At 45.2% G+C, this 13,928-nt stretch overlaps 1 protein-coding gene across 1 annotated transcript in view; it reads left to right on the plus strand.

Annotated features, from left to right (window-relative positions):
• Positions 1-13,928, plus strand: part of SENP8 (SUMO peptidase family member, NEDD8 specific) — a 45,737-nt gene that overhangs the window by 30,486 nt on the left and 1,323 nt on the right. The gene's annotated exons all lie outside the window — the stretch shown is intronic.

The following is a 13,928-nucleotide window of genomic DNA, read 5'->3' on the forward strand; positions in this document are numbered from 1 at the left end:
TATAGCAGTCTATTATATACAGGATTGTTTTAAGTTGCTGATTCTTCATTTCAAATGCATTTAAAATACCCCGCATTTGTATTCTCCCCTCACGATTACTGCTTTTGATATCATAGTTTACATCTAATTGTTTTGTGTATCCCTTAAATGCTTATTGTGGATACAGATGATTTTACTACTTTTGTCTTTTAACCTCCATACTACCTTTGTGTGTGGATGATTTGCTACCTTCACTATATGTTTGCCTTTACCAGTGAGCTTTTTCATTCCATAATTTTCTTGTTCCTAAATGTAGCCTTTTATTTTTCGCCTAGAGAAGTTCCTTTAACATGTGTTGTAAAGCTGGTTTGGTGGTGCTGAATTCTTTTAGCTTTTGCTTGTCTGTAAAGCTTTTGATTTCTCCATCAAATCTGAATGAGAGCCTTGCTGGGTAGAGTATTTTTGGTTGTAGGTTTTTTCCTTTCATCACTTTAAGTATATCGTGTCACTCCCTTCTTGCCTGCAGAATTTTTGCTGAAAAATCAGCTTATAGCCTTACGGGAGTTCCCTCGTATGTTGTTTGTTGCTTTTCCCTTGCTGCTTTTTTATTCTCTTTTTATCTTGAATTTTTGTAATGTTGATTAAAATGTGTCTTGGTTGTTCTCTTTGGGTTAATCCTGTATGGGACTCTGTGCTTCCTGGACTTGGGTGACTGTTTCCTTTCCCAGGTTAGGGAGGTTCTCCTTCTGGGACCCCTATAATGCAAATATTAGTGTGCCTGATGTTGTCCCAGAGGTCTCTTAAACTGTCCTCATTTCTTTTCATTCTTTTCTCTTTTTTCTGTTTAGCGGCAGTGATTTCCACTGCTCTGTCTTCCAGCTCACTAATCTGTTCTTCTGAATACTTTAGTCTACTATTGATTCCTTCTAGTGTATTTTTCATTCCAGTTATTGTATTGTTCATCTCTGTTTGATTGTTCTGTATATTTTCTCTTTGTTAAAAACTTCTAACTTCTCGCTCTGTGCATCCATTCTCCTCCCGAGTTCTTTGATCATCTTTAAGATCATTACTCTGAACTCTTTCTCAGGTAGATTGCCTATCTCCACTTCACTTAGTTGTTCTTCTGCAGTTTTATCTTGTTTCTTCACCTGGAACATATTTTTCTGCCACCTAATTTTGTCTAAGTTGCTGTTTGTATTTTTATGTATGTCATAGGTTACTTACGTTTCTCAACCTTGGAGACGTGGCCCTCTGTAGGAGGCAGCCTATGCATCCCTGCAGTACACTCCTCTCTCATCACCCAGGCTATATGCTCTAGGGGTTCCCCCTAAGAGGGCTGCATGGGTCCCTCTGTGTAGCGGGCTGACTGTATGCGCTGTCTGGTAGGCTTGGTTAGCCCCTAGTCTGGTTGGTTAATGGGCCCTACCTTGCGCAGATTCTGCTGCATGTTGTTTAGCAGGGCCTGGTCCTGAGGTGGCTGGTTACGGAATCCTAGGGGGCCCCAGGGCTAGTGCTGTCTTGCTGGTAGGTAAAGTCAGGGTCCTGAAGACTCTGGGGCTGTTGCCCACCTACTGGCAGGTGAAACCAGATCCTGGGGTTGGTGCCAGGCTTCTGGCAGGCAGAGCTGGTTCCTGAATTCTGGCTGCAGGGCCCAGGGATCCCAGATCTCGTTTCAGATCATTGGTAGGAGAGGGCCAGTTCCTGACACAGTTGGGTGTGGGGTCCGGAGTGTCCTGAAGGTTGCATTGCCCTGCTAGTGGGCAAAGGCAGGGCCCAGCCGGTCCCAGGGTAGGGTCTGGCCTGTGTTGCAGAATCATAATTTTCTTGCTTCCGATGTCTGCTCCCTGGTGGGTGAAACTGGTCTAGAGGCTTGTGCAGCTTTCCTGGTGAGAGGTGCTGGTGCCCGTCCACTGGTTTGTGGAGCTGGGTCTTGGCCCTCTGGTGGGCTAGGCCATGTCTAGGGGAGTGTCTAGAGGTGGCTGTGAGCTCTTTAGTCTTTAGGCCACCTGACTGCCAGTGAGTGGGGCTGTGTCCCCACCCAGTTAGTTGTTTGGCCTGAGTCATCCTAGCACTAGAGCCTACAGGCTATTGAGTGGGGCCAGGGCTTGGCTCTAATGAGCCAATATGGCAGCTGCCGGGAATGTTCTTGAGGTTGAATGTTCCCCAATACGTCTGCCACCAATGTCTGTGTCACCAGGGTGAGCCACAGCCACCCTCCCACCTCTCCAGGAGACTCTAAGACCAACAGGTAGGTCTGGCCCAGGCTCCTATCAAATTACTGCTTTTGCCTTGGGTCCCAGTATGCATGAGATTTTGCGTGCACCCTTTAAGAGTGAAGTCTCTGTTTCCCCTAGTCCTGTGGGGCTCCTGTAATTAAGCCCCACTGGCCTTCAAAGCCAAATGCTCTGGGGGCTCATCTTCCCGGTGCCAGACTCCCAGGCTGGACAGCCTCATGTGGGGCTCAGAATTCTCACTCCTGTAGGAGAACCTCTGCAGTATAATTATTCTCCAGTTTGTGGGTTTTCTACCCAGGGGGTGTGGGATTTAATTATATCACGAGTCCACACCTCCTCCCCTACTCGTTGTGGCTCCTTCTTTATGTCTTTAGTTGTAGAAGATCTTTTCTGGTAGGTTCCAGTATTTTTTCATCAACGGTTGTTCTGTAGATAGTTGTGATTTCATTGTGCTTGTGAGAGGAGGTGAGCTCAGGGTCTTTCTACTCCACCATCTTGGTTGTTTTCCTTATTATTCTGATTTTATAGATAAGAAACAAACTTAGTGGAACTCAGTCACATGATTTCAAGTGACAGGGCCAAGACTCAAGTGCAGGGCCTCCATCTCCTCTTCTCACACTCTTTCCACTTGTACCTTTCTCCCTCTTCCAGAAAATGATAGCAAAAACTCCTTGCTTGAACATTTTAAATGTAATCTTGCCTCACTTTATAAATTTCCTAAATTCAGCAAGTATATTACAGAAACCAATAGTGAGAAACTGTCATCTCAATTAACTGCTAGGTAACAAAATGTATATAATAACTGGCTTTGTTTTATATATTAGATCATATTTGGATCAGCTCCTGACATCAATGTGCTGACCTAAAGTATTTTAAAAGCCCTACATTGTACTTCCTTTCAGATTTCATGTATATGAAAGATGGGAAGTAGAACAAGAGCAGCAGCCTGGGGAAAACTCATACAAAAGAAAGGACTTAAAGGAATTGAGTCAAATAAATGGTACTAAGCAAAGGTGGCACACTCTGTACAAAACTGGGGAGATTGGTCACTAAGTTCCAAAATGAAGCAAGTGAAACTCCACCAAGGAAAAAATCAAGTGCCAGATGCATTTAAATTAAGTTTTCTTGTGTAAGGAAAACATACATGTCAGAGTGTCAAAGGAAGCGGTAGCCAACTAAAGTGTTAGTACTAGGGAAGAGTTAACCATTACTCAGGAAAAAATTCATCTTGGATCCTGCAGTTTGGGTTAAAAGCCAGAAGAAGAATTACTGCCTGGCTCTTTTCCCTCCATGTACCAAAACAGAGCAACCTGTATTTAGAAGAAAACCTGTCCCCCACGACGCAGGCTAGGACAAGTTTCTCTGCCCTTGGCCATGCTTCCCTTGCCAGCTCACGCTCTAGCTCTCCACAGCTGCTGCCTCAGTCTTCATTCCACAGACCTGCAAAGCCCTCACCTCCTCCCACACTCTTCAACTTCAGAGAGAAAATAGGAACTGTCATGAACTTCAACTTTCCTGACACCAAATCTACAAATCTAACTATATCTGTACCCACCTTTGAGCCTTCCTCACTCCTATTGCAGTGACCCTCATAGCTGTGGCTAATGCCTTCACCTGTGCACAGGGATCTTGTGCAGACAGTTCCTTCACACACAGCAGCAGCAGCAGGAGCCTCTCTCTACTGGCTCTTTTCCATCAGCATTTAGATGTACGTATGTATTAAATCTCCCCATCTTTAAAAATAAATAAAAGCATGACCTCATGTCGCCCTCTAGATACTGACCTTTTGCTTTCTTCCTCTTTACAGCCAGATCTAGTGTCAGTTTCTCACCTCCTGCCCACTTCTCAACCCACTGTAATCGAGACTCTGTGCCCACCACTCTACAAAAAATTCTCAACAAGAGCACTAATGGTTCTCATTTTACTAGTCCTAGCAACATTAAACCCTCCTTTTCAAACAACTCTTCCTTTAATTGATGTGATACCTAGTTTTTCTAGTACTTCCTTGACCACTCTTTCTTGTTTGCCAGTTTCTTGTCTATTTGCTGTAGATTCTCAGGTTTTTATTCCCAAATCCCTTTTCTCATTCTGTACACACTTCCTAGGCTCTCCCGTCCTTTCCCCAGGCCAGTGATAGATTTGGGCACATCAGACCTATACTTCTCTCCTGACCTCTGCCAAACTTCTACCTGAATATCCATTTACCAGCCTACTAGACATCTTCCCTTGGATATTTCACAGGCAACTCAAACCCAACAAATCCCAAAGCTCAACTCATCTTCCCCCATCAAATCTGCTCTATCAGTATTTCCTACCTCAGGAAATGGCACCACTGCCCCACCCAATTCTAGCCAGAAATCTAGGAGTCATCCTTTACTTGTCTCTCTCTCACACACTTCACATTTACCAGTCTCCTAGTTGTGTTGATTCTACATCTTGAATATCCTTTAACTCCATGGATTTCTCTCACCAATGCCAGCACTGTCATCCGGGCAACCATCATCTCTCATCTGGACTGCCACAGTAGCCTGTAAAGTAGTCTTCCAGTATTCACACATATTGTCCATCCCCCAGTCTGTTTCATATCCTGCCAATATCTTTAATAAAGCTCTGTACAATCTGGCCTCTTCCTGCTTCTCCTGCCTCTCTATGAGCCAGATCTCTCTTGCCCTAGTTTATTGTTCCCCAACTCTGCAGACCTTCTTTTCGTTCCTCCAGCACAGCACATTCTTTTCTCCCCTTAAAGCCTTCCTACTTGCTGTTCTCGCCCCCTCTAACTCTCCAGCACTCTTCATCAGGGAAATTCCTATGGCATCTCTTCCTCAGGGAAATCTTCCCCGATGCACCAGACTAATTTGCTTTCCTTGTTAAACAATACCCTAGAATCATGAAGCCTTTCGGTGTGCCCAAATCACCTGTAATTTTTGGTGGTGTAAAATTACAGGTGATTTATAGTGGCAAGATTTTCCAGTCTTGCCACTAAACTGGAAGCCCTGGAGGCCAGGGACGATGTCTCATCACCATTGAATCCATGCTGCTTAGTATAGTGCCTGGCACATAGACACTGGTTATTATTCGTTGAATAAATAAATGAGAATATAGAAGCAATTTATCAAAAAACAGCCCATCATCTTTCCATGGTATTAAAGCAGAAATCAAAATGCCCTGTTAATCAGCATAACTTTTCATGCTTGCATAATACCAAGCTATTGTTGGGGGAGGGTTTGACAAACGTAAGCAACCTGATGGAAAACAAGGAACTCACTAAACATGTAACTCTAACCATGGACCTCTCTTCAACTTATCTGCTGATTTTTTAGAGATTTTCACATTTTACATAGTTATAATCCATGCATAAGCACTATTTTAATTCTGCTTTTTACAAATTTCCTCCCTTAATCACTGTCTACTTGTTTTTTGGTTTTTTTTTTACTTGTTATGTTTAATGTTAACCTGGGGTTACAAGAGGTTAATAGGTCATAACTTTCTTAGTCGTTTCCTCCCCAAAGTTTGGTTTTCTTTGGTTAGTTCCGATGTTGTTATGAATAGCATTGCTGCAAACACTCTTCATAAACAACTTTTTCATTCCAAATTATCTCCTTGAGGATTACAAAAGTGGAGTTGAGACATCAAAGCATATGAGCAATTTATTTCCCTTCATATAGATATCCAGAGTTCTCAAAAGAGAATCAATGTGCAGTACCATTAATAATGTATAATAAAAACCTATGTTTAATTCTGTGTAGCCGTACCAACACTGGATTTTATACTTATTTAAGTTTAAATTTTCTTGAAGTTTAATAGATAATAACTAACATTTATTGAGCTCTTTCTATGTGTCAGGGACTTCTAAGGATTTGATGTAAATTTTCCAATTTAATAATAACCATAAAGCTCTAAGGTAGATACTACTATTATCCCCCTTTTAGAGATGAGAAGACTAAAGCTTAGAGTTGCCCAAGTGAATTAATGAGGTTTAAATGTAGATGTGCTGATTCCAGAACCTCTACTCTTAACCACCGTGATACACTGCTGTATGGTTTTTTAGTGGTAATGCTTTTTTTTCTGTTTTATTTACCCAAAAGGAAAAACTACTATTGAAAACAAAAACTGAATGTAGCTTTTCTGGCTTCAGGAGTGTCGCATAATTTATTGCTAGAGAGCTTGTTGTTTTGTTGAGGTAAATATCTTGATGGACCTTTTTGGTTGAGAAAGGTCAACTCTCTGGGTTTAGCCTAAGTGGGCCAGGAGGATACAAAGAGATCAGTTACTCCAAATAATAAGATGAAAGAAATTTGAATTTTCACTGGATGCCCTAGAAAAAGAGAATGAGGCCTAGGAAAGAAAGTAGAGGGAGGTTGGTGAAAAGAACTGAGATGGGATACATGCCAGAAACACAGCAGGAGGCAGGGGCCTACTGGAGGACATGGCTGTTGAGAAGTTTCCTTAGAGAGAGAATGGCTGTCAAATTGCTATAAGCAGTCACGTGTGCACTGAATTTGAAGTTGTTTTCGGCTTTGTGCCATAGCCTTCCATTAACTCTAAATCTTTCATGCAATTTGGATACATCTGATTATCTTGGTGGTGGATCATTTGGAGGAGTGAAGGATGAGGAGTGGCATATCATGGGCAAAAGAAGGCAATACTAAAGGAACAGGAGACAGTAGACAAGCAGACTGCATCATGGTCTAACCCAGGAGACACAGAAGCAACCTTGGAAACTCTTGCAGAAATTGAGTCTCAGGACTGACGACAGTGGTTGGAAATGGGGCTCGGGCCATTTTTGTACTGACAGAATAACCCTAAGCATTAAATTGTTTGGAGTTGTCCAGGTTGGAAACTTCTGGGTTATATTCAAGTGGAAAAGAACTTTTGTTGAGCCACAGTAAAAGAAATTTGGTTTATTAGCGGCATTTGTCAGTCTCCTCCTTGCTGTGTGGTAATTACCTTCCAGAACACCAGACTCTTCTGGGTTTCCTTGTGCTTTATCAGGTACTCATCAGTTTCCTTTGCTAGTTCCTCCCTTTCTTCCTGATCTCTTGATCACAGTGTGCCACAGGGCTCGGTCATCCATACTTTCCTCTATCAACGGACACTCAGTCCTTGGTGATCTCATCCAGTCTCCTGCTACTAAATACCATCCAAACGTTGACAGTTCCCAGATTTATATCTCCCAGACTTCTCTCCTGAACTCCAGACACATATATCTATTGCCCACTTGACATCCCCACTTATATGTCTAAAACTCATCTCAAACTTTACATGTTCAATAGTGCGTTACTGATCTTCTTCCCAAAAAATGCACCACTCATTGCTTTCTTCATCTCAGTTGATGGCAACTCTGTCCATCCTCTCAAGCCGTAAAACATGAGTCATCCTTTGTGACTCTTTTTCTGTTATCCTCCATCTCTAATTTGACAGGAAATTCTGTTGTTTTTACCATCAGAATATATCCAGAATCTTCCCATTTCCACCATCTCTGCTTCTACCACCTGAGTCAGAGCCTCTGTCATCTCTCAACGCAATCACCCCACAGTCTCCTAACTGACCTCCCTGCTTCCACCTTTCCCTGCCTCACAGCCAACAGTGATCCTTTTAAAGCCTATATAATTAAAGCGTATTATTCACTCCTTTGCCTCTCATTTCATTCAGAGTAAAAGCCAAAGTTCTTACAGTGGTCTTATCTGATCTTCACTGATTCCTGCTTTAGACAAAGATACATCTTGGTAAATCATAGTTCTTCGTTGCAGGCCAGGCTCTATCCATCCACTCTACCAATTGCCAAAAACAAAATGTTAAAAAGGTGAATGCAAGCCTAGCAAAATTACAGATCAGTAGCTTTTCTGCCTGTGGACAGATTGGACATTCCTTATTCAAAGCAGTGGTTGAGTAAGATGTGACTTGGGGGTGAGGGGGTAGAGAGAGAAATCCTGATATCAGCCACTTTCTTGCTAATGAGCACATTATCTGTAGTTTTGGTGTATCCTCTAGAGGTTTCTAATATGCAGAATGATCTACTTCTGAGCCTCTTTAGACCATTAAGTTCTTTGGCATTGATGACGAATTTCCTGTGGCAAGGAAATCATTTTTACTTTTGTCAGCTATTCTAAGAGTCAATAGATTGATGCAGTTGGTTATGAAAATGCCTGCCAACATTCTGAGGTCCAAGCCCTTACCTCCTGCCTTCTAGACTAATGATTCTCAATCAGGGGCCACTTTGTCCCCCAGGGGACATTTGGCAATGTCTGGAGATGTTCTTGGTTGTCACAGCTAGGGGTGGGAGGTGCTACTGGCATCAGGTGGGCCAAGGATGTGGCCGAGCACCCACCAATGCACAGGACAAACCCCCCCATAACAAAGGATTACGCAGCCCAAAATGGCAGTAGTGCTGAGGTTGAGAAACCGCCATCTAGACTATTCTGGCGGACTTTTAATCTACCTTGTTGCCCCATTGCCAAACCAGCATTCCTAAACCGTCACATTTATCCATCACTCCTAAGTTCCAGTAGTCTCCGTAGCTCTTCATTGCCTGAAAGATCAAGTCTCTCCTTCTCATCCTGGCGTTTAGATCCTGAGGTGTTTTGCACACTTAACGCATCCATTCCCCAGCCGGAACTCTGCTTCTCCTAAGCTTTCATTGGCACCATCCTTCGCACCACCATCCTTTTACTGATGTTACACCCCCAAACACACAACCGGTGAGGACCCTCCCCACAGCTCTCCGCTGATCCAACTCTTACCCTCTGAAGTCCACACATGTGGCACACCCCTTGCCACTGAGTCAGTCTATGCCACTCCCTTCTGTACATATTAGGGCTCACATGTCTACACTGTTATACAGCTATTCCCTCTATCTTGTCTCCTCAGTAAACTCTTTGAAGGGGTCCATATTGTATTTCTGGCCCATCGATCTCAGTTTCCACAGCATAAGGTGTGAAAACCATATTGTTGTATTGAGAGTTCCTTGTTGTGAGAGTCAAATGAGCATAAAAAGTACCTTGCATAGGGCCTGGTACCCAGTTTGTTGCTCAGAAAATTACAGAATCATAGTATCTATAGAAGCATACATTCAGGAGTCCATAGCAAGTGCTTAATAAATCTTTTAAATGTAATTACAGACTGGAGAGAGCATGCATTCAGACCAGCCTGGTATTTGGAACTAACAGCAAAGAAAAACTTCCATCAGAAATCCTACACCAATTAACACTCCTTCATGCTAGAGTGAATCCAGGAGCAGTGGGTGTCACATTTTCCCAAAGTGGAGCCTAAGCCAACCTTTCTGCATTTAACAAGTTAATGAACAGCTTGTGGGTAACACTTTGCCCACTCTGGCCCAATTTAGAAGGCTGCCAAAAGGATAAGATGTCAATATGCCACTCTCTGCTTGGCCAGGGTGCCAGCTGCATCCTGCCTAAGTGCCTCTGCCCTCAGCCACTGGAGAGCATGATGTCCTTAGAGAAGTCGGCACCAGTAGGATGAGGCTGCAGCGCGGGCCTGGCCTTTCCCCAAGCGGGAGAGAGCCTTGTCTCGGATCCTGCGAGAGAAGTGAGTGGGACGTGGTATTCTGAGCAGCCCAGGTTTGGCTTTGGGCCAGGCACTGAGTGGCAAACAAGAAGGAACACATTCCGGGAAGGCGAGGAGCCCTGCCAGCGCGAAGGAGGACCAGCCAGCAGGGCCTGCTGGGCGCCAGGTGCTCCTTGGCTCTGTGGAGGTCAGGCACGCAGAGGATAAACTCAGGTTTCTCTGGATTATCATTTCAGAGGCTTAAACGCCTCCCTCCCCCTCACTTTCAGTGGGCAAAGCGTATGTAGCCATGTAACCGTTAAATTTGAATCCTCTCTGCTCTGGGGTCCAGCCCCTTATCTCTAAATGAAGGGAGGAGGAGAAAGTGAAATCACACCTTGCAGAATCCAGGTTTCTGTAATTCTGTGCCCTGGGTAGGAGAAGATGCTACTGACAACAAGGGCAGAGCCGGGGAAAGCCTGGGGTTTCTGTGCCCTTGTTGGAAGCTGAGCTCCCCACTCGCCCCCAGAGCCCCCACCACACACCCACCACACACACATACCCCACACACCACACACACACCCCCCACACCCCACACACACACACACCCCACACCCCACACACACACACACACACCACACCACACACACACCACACCCCACACACACACACCACACACACACACACCACACACACACCACACAAACACACCCCACACACACACACACCACACACACACACACCACACACACACACACCACACACACACCACACAAACACACCCCACACACACACACACCACACCCCACACACACACCACACCCCACACACACACACCACACACCACACACACACCACACACACCCCCCCCACACACACACCCCACACACCACACCACACACACACCCCACACACACACACACCACACACACACCCACCCCCCACACACACCACATACACCACACACACACACACACACCACACACACACCCCACACACCCCACACACACACCACACACACACACCACACACACACACACCACACACCCACACACACACACCCCACACACACCACACACCCACACACACACCACACACACACCCCCACACACACACCACATACACCCCATACACACACACACCCCACACACACACCACACACCATACACACACACACACCCCACACACACACACCCCACACACAAAGCACACACACACCACACACACCCCACACACCACCCACACGCACACCACACACAAAGCACACACACACCACACACAAAGCACACACACCCCCCACACACACACCCCACACACCATACACACACACACACCCCACCCCCCACACACACCACAGACACCACACTTGTTCTTCACACCAGCCACTTCTGCCTTCTGACTGACAGACCTCAGGAGATCTGCAGAGTCCTTGGGAATGCTTTCTTCTCATAATCACCTCAGGCCTTTCCCCCAGGGTATGAAAGAAGAGGGGAGAGGAGAGAAAGGACCAAAGGGCACCGGGGAGAAATGGCCATGGGAGCCTGCCCAGCTTCCCTTCTGCCACTGCCAGGGCCTGGGGACAGCAGGGGGCCTTTCTTTGAGAAAGAAGAGCAAAGTCTGTCCCTCACTGCCTTGGCTCCAGTTCCTGCTGGACTTTGCTGCCACCTAGTGGCCCAGTGGCATCTCACCTCTCCCCCCCCAGAGTGAGATCAGCCTAGGGATCTGGCCTGTCCCAGCCTGAGGCTGACAGGAGAGCCTTCTCTGAAAAGCTTCTCTGCCCTAGGATGCCCTGATTCTGCAGTGCAGCTGCTAGGAGAGAGGAGCAGCACAGGGTCACCACCTCACCTAGCTCAATAGGTGTCCTAATGTCATGGCCACCAGGTGAGAGGGCCAGGGCTGGCTGGGTGGGCGCCTGGAAGTGGGGGCAGTTTCTTACTCCCAGGATGTCTCTGGTGGGATGCAGTTCTCCCAGAGCCCCCCTCACTCCTGAATGCCTTTTTCACGAGAACTTCTGCCCACTCTCATGACTCTTCCTCATCTGGCTAAAGCCCATGTTGCAAGCTGAGGCTCCCGCATAAAATATATATATATATCCCTCCATTTCTCCAAGTTTAGGGCTGTTGTTTCTCCCTTATAAAGTTAGCTCGACTTAAAAAATATGATATGCCCTCACTGTGATGCTGCTGCTATGAACCACTCCCTGGCAATAGTGAAAAGGAGGCGTGTGATGGCGTGTAGAAATTCAGCCATATTTTTCTGCATAGTACATCCACGTGTTTATTTCCTCTAGCAAAAGCAAGCACTGGGTTTCAGTAACCACTGATTCTGCCAGCTCCAAACTTTCAGACCTGAGCTGCAGTACCCAGGGAGCGCAAAATGCATATAAAATTTATCATCTTAATCTTTTTTTTAATTAATTAATTTATTTTTGGCTGTGTTGGGTCTTCGTTGCTGTGCGCGGACTTTCTCTAGCTGCGGCGAGCGGGGGCTACCTTTCGTTGTGGTGCGCGGACTTCTCACTGTGGTGGCTTCTCTTGTAGAGCACGGGCTCTAGGCGCGTGGGCTCAGTAGTTGTGGCTCACGGGCTCTAGAGCTCAGGCTCAGTAGTTGTGGCGCACGGGCTTAACATGGACCAGCATGTGGGATCTTCCTGACCAGGGCTCGAACCTGTGTGCCCTACATTGGCAGGCGGATTCTTAACCACTGCGCCACCAGGGAAGCCTTATCATCTTAATCATTTTTAGGTGTATAGTTCCACAGTGTGAGGTACATTCACATTATTGTCCAACAATCATCACCATCTCCAGAACTCTGTTTATCTTGCAAAACTGAAACTCTGTACACATTAAACAATAACTCCCGTTTCCCTTCCCCATAGCTCCTGGCAACCACCATTCTGCTTTCTGTTTCTATGAATCTGACTACCATAGGTACCTCATATATGTAGAGTCATACAGCATTTGTCTTTTTGTGACTGGCTTACTTCACTTAGCATAATGTCTTCAAGGTTTATCCATGTTGTAGCATATGGCAAGACTTTCTTCCTTTTGAAGGTTGAATAATATTCCATTGCATGTATACACCGTATTTTGTTTATCCATTTACCTGTCAATAGATACTTGGGTTGCTTCCACCTTTTGGCTGATTGTGACTGACACTGCTATGAACATGGGTGTACAGATAGCTCTTCAAGCCCTTATTTTCAGTTCTTGTGAGTATATACACAGAATTGGAATTACTGGATCATATGGTAATTGTTTTTAATTTTTTGAAGAACTGCCATACTGTTTTCCACAGTGGCTGCACCATTTTACATTCCTACCAATAGTGCATAAGGGTTCCAATTTCTCCACATCCTCAGTAACACTTTTGTTTTCCATTTCTTTGATAGTAGCCATCCTAACGGATATGAAGTGGTATCTAATTGTGGTTTTGATTTGCATTTCCCTAATGACTAGTGGTGTTGAAATGTCTATTCAAGTCCTTTACCAACTCTTAAATAGGTTGTTTTGTTGTTGCTGAGTTGCCCTTTCCAACCTCTTTTCACGTCACTCTCCCACTGACTAGTATTCTAGACTCATGCAGATGGTCTCTCTTTTCCTCAGAGACATATGCGTTCTTTCCTACCTTTCACAGTTGCCGACCCTTTTCCCAGCTCCTTCCATGACTGGCTCCTCATCCTTTAAGCACCAGCTTAAATCTCACTTCAGAGAACATTTCTTGACCACCCATCCAAAGCCACCTCCCTGTTTACTGTATCTCGTATCACTGTTTCTTTCCTTCATGGAACTTAATCACAATCTGGAATTACCTTGTTTGTTCACGATTTACTTGGAACTTACGCTTACGTGGAATGCAAGTGCCATGGGGGATGCAGAGATATTGCCTGACATGTTCACTGCTCTATCCTCAGTGCCTAGCTTAGTACCAGCTCATAGTCTGGGCTCAGCATTTACTGCACGAACGAATCACTACTAGAAGGGGCCTCCCAGAGAGAAAGTAAGGTGACGTGGCACAAATTGGAATTTAACCTCCATAATCTAGGCTTGATGTCATAGAAAAGGACACAGGAGTTTTCTAGCTCTGAGTTCCAGACTTTAATTCCTGAGTCAGGAGCACAGTACTGTTTGTACCGGGGACATTGCCTTGGAGTTGCCCAGGAGAAACAGGGAAGCATTCTCAGTGTCCATCCAACAGAGGGAGGAGGCTATG

The sequence above is a fragment of the Eschrichtius robustus genome, chromosome 1 (assembly GCF_028021215.1).
Source record: "Eschrichtius robustus isolate mEscRob2 chromosome 1, mEscRob2.pri, whole genome shotgun sequence".
NCBI lineage: Eukaryota > Metazoa > Chordata > Mammalia > Artiodactyla > Eschrichtiidae > Eschrichtius > Eschrichtius robustus.